An 11,149-nucleotide genomic window follows, 5' to 3' on the forward strand; every position below is an offset into this window, starting at 1 on the left:
TCCTCCATCCTTCAAGATAGGGTCAAAGGCCCGGGTCACCTCTGCCCCGCTCTTATTTAAGCCCCTTACAAATGCTATTTTAGAGAAAATATCTGTAACCGGTAGCATGTAGCGATTTCCATCATTTTTATCTGCAAGGACCTGCATGTCACATAGATCCGCCTTTCTTACAAGTTTATGGAGAGTATATGCATCCTGCTCTGATAACCACTCATTCACTTTAGAATCGCTTAACCGGCTACCTGTTTCTTCGGCTATAGCTCTCTGTAAATGTTCCTTACCCCCATAAGACCCGGGGTTAGAGGGATTATAATAAATGTTTTTCAACATCTGCTCCGCCATCCTTCTTGCCTCTCTGAGGTACAATAACGTTAATGAGCCACTTTCAAATAACGACAACATTTCATTTTCATTATAGAATTTTTATTTTATTCATGCATCAAGTATTACTTATATTTATTATTATTATCATAACCTCACATGGTCTCTCCTATCATTGCTATGCAGACGACACACAATTAATCTTCTCCTTTCCCCCTTCTGATGACCAGGTGGCGAATCACATCTCTGCATGTCTGGCAGACATATCAGTGTGGATGACGGATCACCACCTCAAGCTGAACCTCGGCAAGACGGAGCTGCTCTTCCTCCCGGGGAAGGACTGCCCGTTCCATGATCTCACCATCACGGTTGACAACTCCATTGTGTCCTCCTCCCAGAGCGCTAAGAACCTTGGCGTGATCCTGGACAACACCCTGTCGTTCTCAACTAACATCAAGGCGGTGGCCCGTTCTTGTAGGTTCATGCTCTACAACATCCGCAGAGTACGACCCTGCCTCACACAGGAAGCAGCGCAGGTCCTAATCCAGGCACTTGTCATCTCCCGTCTGGATTACTGCAACTCGCTGTTGGCTGGGCTCCCTGCCTGTGCCATTAAACCCTACAACTCATCCAGAACGCCGCAGCCCGTCTGGTATTCAACCTTCCCAAGTTCTCTCACGTCACCCCGCTCCTCCGCTCTCTCCACTGGCTTCCAGTTGAAGCTTGCATCCGCTACAAGACCATGGTGCTTGCCTACGGAGCTGTGAGGGGAACGGCACCTCAGTACCTCCAGGCTCTGATCAGGCCCTACACCCAAACAAGGGCACTGCGTTCATCCACCTCTGGCCTGCTCGCCTCCCTACCACTGAGGAAGTACAGTTCCCGCGCAGCCCAGTCAAAACTGTTCGCTGCTCTGGCCCCCCAATGGTGGAACAAACTCCCTCACGACGCCAGGACAGCGGAGTCAATCACCACCTTCCGGAGACACCTGAAACCCCACCTCTTTCAGGAATACCTAGGATAGGATAAAGTAATCCTTCTCACCCCCCCCCCTTAAAAGATTTAGATGCACTATTGTAAAGTGGCTGTTCCACTGGATGTCTTAAGGTGAACGCACCAATTTGTAAGTCGCTCTGGATAAGAGCGTCTGCTAAATGACTTAAATGTAAATGTATTACGTATACAGACAATTCAGGATTCTTTGCGGGATACATGTCCCAGTTTTCTCAACGATCACAGCATGCAACACCCTGTATATTTGGTTTTGATTTACAGACTTGTGTCGCTGAACTTTGAAAACACACATGTCCGATATATAAGCATATAAACAACAAATATGATACACGTTACAATTAAATGGTGTTTCAAACAAATAAAGTAAAATCTTAGACAAAGTTGTTTCTAGTTCTTCAGAATCATCCACAACGTGATTCATGATTTGTTCCATTTTCAGCACACGCTCTACATTAACCCAGGCATTGTGTGTTGTGTAGAATGATACATCGTTCACTTTATTTTCAATAATCTGATGCATAACATTTGTAAGTTCTCACAAAAGAAGACATTTATTTATTATCTCTAACATCGTATACACATAGTTGCCCATTGCATTACATCTAAATAACAAAATGTCACTCGGTCTCTTGGGGTTTATTGAGCCAGAAAGTCATCACATCAGCCACCACAACTTCCCGGTATTTATTGTCGTCCAACAGGGTGTGTCGGATTTCTTTGAGTTTATCGTGGATGTAGATTGCCTCCTTCAGTTCATGTAGGAATGCCGTGGTTACCAAGTAAACTCTGGGGATAGACGGCACAAGACCCATAGACTCCAGGGCTCTGACCAGCGATGGTATAAACCTGCAGGACCACAGTCTTTTCACCAGCTCCTCAAATTGGTTGAAGAAGTAGTATCTTGGCGGGTCATATACGGCGCTTGTTGGGGTGATTGATCTCACAACCGATGCATTTCTCTCTTATATATTCTCCAATCACCACGTCTAGAAGTGTGGCTACAGAGGCCTTGATAGTGTCCACAAAAATAGTACTGACTACCCCATCAAACACGTCCTCAGGCTGTGTACATGTAGGGGGTGTCGTGGGTCTCGCCAGGGGGGAGTAGAAAGCCGGGCTGAGAGGCATAGAGTCCTTAGGGTCTGGCCCCCATGTCGTATCGCAGTCCTGGTATGTTGTATGAATATCCATGGTGTATGATGAAATGAAGAACTGGAGGCTTTAAGGGCACTCCTTTTATTGTTGAACCAGTCCTTTGGGTATCAGGGCGTGGTTAACGCAACCGCGTACTTAGTTTTCTTCGGAGGCTGTCCCTTCTGAGGATGTACCTTCTTGGGGCTCCTTTGAATCATAATCCTCCCGATTCGTATATAGTATGCACTTCTTTACATGAACAATGCTCTGCCGCTGTTGGCTCTGTACAAAGAGAGCGTCCAACAGCTGGAACATTTTCAATTCCATTAGATCCCAAATTTGAAAAGGAATAAGCATGCGCAACCTAAAGGAACAGGATGAACATATATGGGCATAACCACGTGATCACTTCCCGCCAGGATGTCCTTACCGGATGACCAAATATGGGCATGCACACGTCATCCGGACATAGGGTCATAAATCAAATGTTTTGACGTGCACCGTCTACTTTATTCTCTCTCACACCAAAACTGACAAGGTACACACTGATCAGTAAAGAGAGACTAACATTCTATAATGCTCCCTTTCCTCTGCATTGTTCTCTCACAGTGAGAAACTATAGGATTACAATAGTGTTCTACACTTTCTTCATTTGATCAAATTCAACGTTGCCAATTATTTAATGACATGAGAATTAAATGGAGTGTCTAATCTTAGCTGGTCTGAGAGAACTGATGAGGCCTGTCCTTTATGTATACATTTGTGTCTTTTTAAATGACCCAATCTGTAGAACCTCTTCCCACAGTCAGTGCAGTGATAAGGCTTCTCTGAAGTGTGTATCCGTTGGTGTGTTTTTACATTGCCCAATTGGGAAAAACTCTTGCCACATTGAGAGCGGAAATAAGGCTTCTCTCCTTTGTCTTTTCTCTAATGACCTTAAAGCTCAGCTGGTGTTTTAACATTTCCTACAGTCAGATCAGTGGTAAGGCTCCTCTCGTGTTTCCTTTGGTGTCTTTTTAAATAGCACATTCAAGAGAAACACTTTCCACAGTCGGAGCAGGAGTAAGGCTTCTCTCCAGTGTGTATATGTTCAGGTCATTTTAAGGTGTCCGGGCGAGAGAAACTTAACCCACAGTCAGAAAAGGAGTAAGGCTTCTCTTACTCCTGAGAGAAACTCTTTTCAAAGTCAGAGCAGGAGTAAGGCTTCTCTCCTTTGTGTATACGTTCATGTTGTTTTAAGGTGCCCAGGTGAGAGAAATTCTTCCCACAGTCTGGGCAGAAGTAAGGCTTCTCTCCTGTGTGTATGCGTTCATGTTGTTTTAAGTTGCCCAGGTAAGTGAAACTCTTTCCACAGTCAGAGCAGGAGTAAGGCTTCTCTCCTGTGTGTATACGTTCATGTTGTTTTAAGGTACCCAGTTGATGGAAACTCTTTCCACAGTCAGAGCAGGAGTAAGGCTTCTCTCCTTTGTGTATACGTTCATGTTGTTTTAAGGTACCCAGTTGATGGAAACTCTTTCCACAGTCAGAGCAGGAGTAAGGCTTCTCTCCTTTGTGTATACGTTCATGTTGTTTTAAGGTACCCAGTTGAGAGAAACTCTTTCCACATTCAGAGCAGGAGTAAGGCTTCTCTCCGGTGTGTATACGTTCATGTTGTTTTAAGGTATCCCGATGAGAGAAACTCTTTCCACAGTCAGAGCAGGAGTAAGGCTTCTCTCCTGTGTGCATATGTTCATGACGTTTTAAGTTGTTCCGATGAGAGAAACATGCCCCGCAGTCAGAGCAGGAGTAAGGCTTCTCTCCTGTGTGTGTTCTAAGATGAAGTTTTAGTGATGTTGATGTTTTGAAGCATTTTCCACATTCAGAGCAGGAGAAAGGCTTATTTCCTGTGTGTATATGTTCATGTTTTTTTAAGGTACCCAGTTGAGAGAAACTCTTTCCACAGTCAGAGCAGAAGTAAGGCTTCTCTCCTGTGTGTATACGTTCATGTTTTTTTAAGGTATCCCGACGAGAGAAACTCTTTCCACAGTCAGAGCAGAAGAAAGGCTTCTCTGCTCTGTGTGTTCCATGATGAACTTTTAGCGCAGTTGACGTTTTGAAGCATTTTACACAGACAGAGCAGGAGTAAGGCTTCTCTCCTGTGTGCATATGTTCATGATGTTTTAAGTTGTTCCGATGAGAGAAACAAGCCCCGCAGTCAGAGCAGGAGTAAGGCTTCTCTCCTGTGTGTATTAGTTCATGTTGTTTTAAGGTACCCAGTTGAGAGAAACTCTTTCCACAGTCAGAGCAGAAGTAAGGCTTCTCTCCTGTGTGTATACGTTCATGTTTTTTTAAGGTACCCAGTTGAGAGAAACTCGCCCCACAGTCAGAGCAGGAGTAAGGCTTCTCTCCTGCGTGTAAACGCTCGTGTCTTTTTAGGTGGCCCAGTTGAGAGAAACTCCTTCCACAGTCAGAGCAGAAGTAAGGCTTCTCTCCTGTGTGTGTTCTAAGATGACGTTTTAGTGATGTTGATGTTTTGAAGCATTTTCCACATTCAGAGCAGGAGTAAGGCTTCTCTCCTGTGTGTATTTTTAGGTGTATTTTTAGCTTTGATAGAAATGGGAAAATCTCCTCACAATGTGTGCAGTGGTGAGACCTCTTTGCTATGTGATCTTCCTGCTGATGCTCTCTGGATGTAGAGAATGTCTCAACATGGTCTCCTGTGTGAACAATATCAGAACAACCAGTCAATTGGTGTGATATACATATCAATCAAATGTATTTTATGAAGCTCTTTTTACATAAGTTGTAACAAAGTTCTTTACAGAAACCAACCCGAAATCCCCAAAGAGCAAGCAATGCAGATGTAGAAGCACAATGGCCACGAAAAACTCCCTAGAAAGCATGAACCTTGGAGGAAACAGAGAGGAACCAGGCTCAAAGGGGTGGCCGGTCCTCTTCTGTCTGTACCGGGTGACATATGTATTTATATCAGTAGGCTGTACAATACAGGGGAATAAAACTATTCTAAAAGGGGGTAAAAGTCGTGAAAATTATGAGCCATATCATCCTCCCCTCATCCTCACAAGGGTTAGTAACCAGGCTGTATCACATCCGACCGTGATTAGGAGTCCCATAGGGTGGCGCACAATTGACCCAGCGTCGTCCGGGTTTGGCCCGGGAGGTAGGCCGTCAATGTAAATAATAATTTGTTCTTAATTGACTTGCCTAGTTAAATAAAGGTTAAGTAAGTTCAATTTAAAAAATACTCAATTCATGGAACTTTAAAACACTAGCAGTTTGTCTACTTCACTTCTTTAGTCTCCTCTCTGATCACTCCAGATAACCCAGTGAATAAAACAAATGCTGGCAATACTGGTGTCAAAGCATGCAAGTGTCAATAGCATGAAATAACATCTACCTTCTCATTGAAACAGTTCAATATGATACAGTTCTACTGCAACTTTTCATACACAGTGAAAAGTTGGAATGAACAACAAACAGAGTTAGATAGAACCTGCTCTTACCATGAGAAACAGATTTCCAAATCTTCTCCTCCTCTTCTTCATCTTTAATGTTGACATTCAGCTCCAGTGTTTGACTGCAGTCTTCCAGCTTCACTGATGCCATCTCTGGATCCTGCAGTGCAAACTGGGTTCCACTGTCACAATCAGGACCCAGTGACTGTGGGTTTGGACTCAGTGTGGAAGGAGAGAGGCAGGCTGGGTTTGTCGTCACTGTTGATGTTACCGGCCCCAGACTTAATTCTAGTCGTCCTGCAGTAACATTGAGAAACAGACTAAAAGTTATTGTGTTGACATTTCTGGCACGTTCTTTATTCTCTATTAAAATATATTATATTTTTTCTTGTTCAATTATCTAATTCAGTGCTAAACTTGGACTGAAATATGTACCGGTACTGTTTATATTTAGATGCAGGAGCTCCACAATACTGTTGAGGTAATATTCTAGAAGAGGAACATGAGCTCAAGCAGTAGAACATTGAGGTGCCAGTACTCAGCTCCTGGTACTCTGCTCCAGTGAGCTCCAGTCCATCTCATTTCAATAGATCAGGTAGGTGAGCATTGACAACAAAACATGAATTCATTCAAAATTAGACAAAGTACACGCTACACAATGTAACTAAACTTAACCCATAGTAGATTTCTTGAATTTACACAAATTAATAAATGACTCAAAAACCATTTAGTACAAGGTTGCAGTATGTTGCAGGCAGCACTATGTACTATTTTCCTGAATAACCTTTTCTTCGTGTATTATTTCAATTCAAAACCAATAGTATTTCCGTTCACACCATATTAACATTTATTTATAGACAAAGAAACTGAATGTGTCTGAATATGACTACATAAAATTGTCTCTCTTTGACGCAGACAGAGTGGGCGCCGTGGTTTTCCCAGCTTGTGAATTTTACACAAAACCAATAACATGCAAAACAAACCAAGAAATCTCAAAAAAATTGATTATGAAATTATTTAGAGAAAATTATGTACATACTCTCAGACAATCCCAAAGTCTCTAGCTATGTAGCTTGTAAAATAGTTATCATGTTCTTCATTTGGTTTGACACAAAAATAACACATGAAACCTTTACCAAATGTGATAATACCTTGTTACCTAGCATGGTATGAATGTTTTGATATTAGGAAGTTTAAACCTGCTACTACATACCTGTAGTAATACACAATATAGTATACTACTTAACATGACAGTTCTGGAGATAAATATTTATTATGAAGAATGGTGCGTGCCAGCCCCGAACTTCCTGTTCCCCCACTACCACAGTGCAGCCACAGTTAGAACAAGGAGACAGATATTTCACCAGATGTATAAATGTGAAGCATCCGCTTAGCGTTTCCACTCACTACCAAATATGGTAGCGAGAGGAAGCCCGCTGACAGGCAGTGGGAGAAGATGTAACGAGATGGATATTGTCCGACATTCTGCAAATGTTCTAATCGATGAAACATCTGATCTTAATAGAGTTCTGTTCAAAATGAACAGAGTGGACTAAGTTTTGTAGACTTTTCCCTTTGCAAAAGTTTTTTTTTTTAAATGTCTTTGTTTAGAAGGAATGTAAAGGCGAATTGAGTTATAGCACACTCACCGCTTCAGAGGCGGCATTGACTAACATAAATATAAAGAAATACGCACCAATAGGATCTCGGTAGCTCGTGCTTGGCACTGCCCAGTATGACTAATCTGTTCCCCATCAGAAACGACTAGTTGTAATCTATCTTGGTTTAGTTATAAAAAAAATATTTGTTGCAACCGTCCGTGCATTCAGGGATCCTTGGGATGGCCCTACCCCATAATATGAGAAGGGCGGTGCTTCATTTGAGGCAGATCCTCCGGTACCTCTCAGGTAGCCTACCTCTTCTGGCATGAAAAATAATTTCTACTGTTTGCAATGTAAAAATCCTAATTACATTTTGGATTCCTCTGTAATTATCGTGCCCCCTAAAAAACATAAAGTGAAAACGTGATGTTCTAAGAATGTATTAATGTTGGGCCGAACCAGGTTAATGGTTTGTGCAACATTGTAGCCTATTTAGACCAAGGTGTGGCCATTGCTGTGGTGAGAGAAGCACGCCTGTATCTCTCACAGAACTAAAATGAGATTCACATTCTATGATCTCTCTCCCTCTCTGTGCTGTTATAGACATGAGCCAGACAACTCATCTCTCCAGCATTGCACTTCTTCATTTATTTCCTGATAGAATAATAGCTGTGGGAAGTGTGTTGAGATGTTGCAGGACTCTGCAGTCTGCCCATAGGGCGGCGCACAATTGTCCCAGCATTGTCCGGGTTCGGTACGGTTAGGCCATAATTGTAAATAAGTTCTTAACTGACTTGTTAAATAAAGTATAATATAATAATAATATAATATGCAATGGTTTATTTTAAAGGTATTTTATTTAAATGTATTCTGGTACCTCAGAGACCCCCAGGTCACCCCCCCGGAACATCCGGAACAGCACGAACATGCTCAAAGGGTGACATGTCTGCTGAGTATGCATGCCATGGAATTGGGACATTTTCAATTGTGTACAGAGTCTTGCGATGTGGGGCTGCGCATTAATATTGTCATGATGAAACATGAGGTGATGGCGGCGAATGAATGGCAGGACAATGGGCCTCAGGATCGTGTCATGTATCTCTGTGCATTCAAATTGCCATTGATAAAATGCAGTTGTGTTTGTTGTCTGTAGCTTATGCCTGCCCATACCATAACCCCACCATGGGGCACTCTGTTCACAATGTTGACATCAGGGATCCCCGTTAGCTGCTGCCAAGGTACCTACTCAGCTACTCTTTTCCCCAGCACAAGGTGCACCTGTGTAATGATGATCATGCTATTTAATCAGCTTCTTGATGTCTCACTTGTCAGGTGGATGGATTATCTTAGCAAAGGAGAGGCTCACTAACAGGGATGTAAACAAATTTGTGCACAACATTTGTGAGAAATAAGTTTGTCTGTCGGGAACATTTCTGGGATATTTTATTTCACCTCATTAAACATGGGACCAACACTTTACATGTTGCGGTTGTTTGTTAAGTGTACACAGTATTTTTTTGTAAAAATCATACAAACTATCAATAACAACATTTAAATAAAATCAGCCTGCTATTCTGTTCTAACCAGGTCAGTAGTCCTTGTAGTCTTGGAGGCCCAAAAACATCTCAGCTGCAGATATAATGATGTCCAGCTTCTTGAACTTCATGTGCAGTACAATTAATAACTCTGGCTATAAATACTAAAAACATCCACCTTCACAATAGGTGTATCCAGATCACTTGATTGACGTACAACATTTACAACTGGTTGAGGTGCATCGACCTCCATATCTTCTATAGAACTGTGGCCTCTTGCCCCTATAACTCTCTTCACCACCACCACATAGGAGATTTGCTGTACGGACATGATCCTTGACACCTCAACCTCTTTCACCCTAACAGGGCACTCTGGGAATTCAGGAACATGACCCCCTCCACAGATGCAACATTTTACATTCACAAACTCTTCAATAAAACATGTCTGTCTGCAAACATTTGACATGTGGCCAAACCCTTAATATTTCTTACATGCATCAGGTTTTACACCAACTCTCTTATGGGGTATCTTATATATCCCAGCTTTACATTGGGTGGTAGATACTCTTCATTAAACATCAATAATAGAGATAAACAACGCTCCTTTTTCACATTCTCCATACGGGTCAAAGGACGTGCATTCACATCCTTCTTCTTTGGGATGTGGTTGGTCGTATATAAATACAAAACAAATGTCCACCAGATCACTTGATTGAGGTACATCATTTTCAACTGGTTACGTTTCATCCACCATCATATCTTCTCCTGTAACGCTCTTCACCGCCTCCTTGCATCGGGTTTTACACCAACTCCCTAATGGGGTATCTTATATTTCCCAGCTTTACATAGGGTGGTAGATACTCTTCATCAATAATAGAGATAAAGTTTGCTCCTTTTTGTGTCCTTCTTCGGGATTTGGTTGGAGGATCGCATCCAACTTTTAGCTGCATACACCTCCACCTACTGTACTGGTGTGAGGGATTCCACAGCCTACATACATTCAATTCACTGATACATAATTAATACACAGAATTGCCCTGCCAACTATTAGTCCTCTAAAATATATATATAAATGTTCTTGGTTCATGCAGGTCACTGATCTCCTCAGACCAATTGGCAGTACACCCTGAACATCGTTCTGGTTACCAAAAGGGATATCTCGGTTTCAAGGTCTCAGCTTGGAGAAGAAGAAGCCTTGTGAGGTACTGGTTTTGTCACATGCAGGAACCAAATGTTAATGATGAATAAGGAATAAGCTAAATCATGCAAATATAAGTGTTTAGGAGAACTAACAGGACTGCCCCGGCAGAGCTCCCGACCGACATGTACTATGGTGCTTTAGGTTTGTTGGAATCTCTCCAGCTTGCTGATAATAAAGAATGATTCATTTAAGTTTGACTAAGTCCCTTTGTGGTGATTTTCCACAATAAAAACCCACCACCCCATTCCACTATTTAACCCTATCTAGTCCTGCACCAGACCACTAAACATCCTCTGCAGTAAATCCTCGCAATCCCACAATCTCTATTTTATGCGACTTCCTATCCATTTCTGCAGTACAATTGACAAACATGGCTAAAAATACTAAAAAGCCCACCTTGCGGAAGCACATATTATTACCATCACTCTCTCTTGGTCTCTGCCTCCTCACAGGAATCCTCTCAAGATCCCTCATCCTGTTCCCATCTTCCTCTACCACTCTCTTCACTGCTTCGCCATACTACACTTTCTGTACTACAACACATTCCTTCATCTCATGCCTTCCTGCACACTTCTCACATCTAGGGCATCTCATGCCCTCCTGCACGCTTCTCACATCTAGGGCATCTCATGCCCTCCTGCAAACTTCTCACATCTAGGGCATCTCATGCCCTCCTGCACGCTTCTCACATCTAGGGAATCTCATGCCCTCCTGCACGCTTCTCACATCTAGGGCATCTCATGCCCTCCTGCACGCTTCTCACATCTAGGGCATCTCATGCCCTCCTGCACGCTTCTCACATCTAGGGCATCTCATGCCCTCCTGCACGCTTCTCACATCTAGGGCATCTCATGCCCTCCTGCACGCTTCTCACATCTAGGGCATCTC

General features: G+C 42.7%; 1 long non-coding RNA gene across 1 annotated transcript; it reads right to left on the bottom strand.

Moving 5' to 3' along the window:
• Positions 1–1,859: 1,859 nt before the first annotated feature.
• On the bottom strand, positions 1,860–8,395 carry LOC135566589 (uncharacterized). The gene is made up of 2 exons (XR_010462132.1): positions 5,973–8,395; positions 1,860–5,165 (listed from the first exon to the last, which is right to left on the bottom strand). It is a non-coding gene; the product is annotated as an uncharacterized LOC135566589 (long non-coding RNA).
• Positions 8,396–11,149: the final 2,754 nt, after the last annotated feature.

The sequence above is a fragment of the Oncorhynchus nerka genome, unplaced genomic scaffold, assembly GCF_034236695.1.
Source record: "Oncorhynchus nerka isolate Pitt River unplaced genomic scaffold, Oner_Uvic_2.0 unplaced_scaffold_4083, whole genome shotgun sequence".
In the NCBI taxonomy this organism is placed as follows: Eukaryota; Metazoa; Chordata; class Actinopteri; order Salmoniformes; family Salmonidae; genus Oncorhynchus; species Oncorhynchus nerka.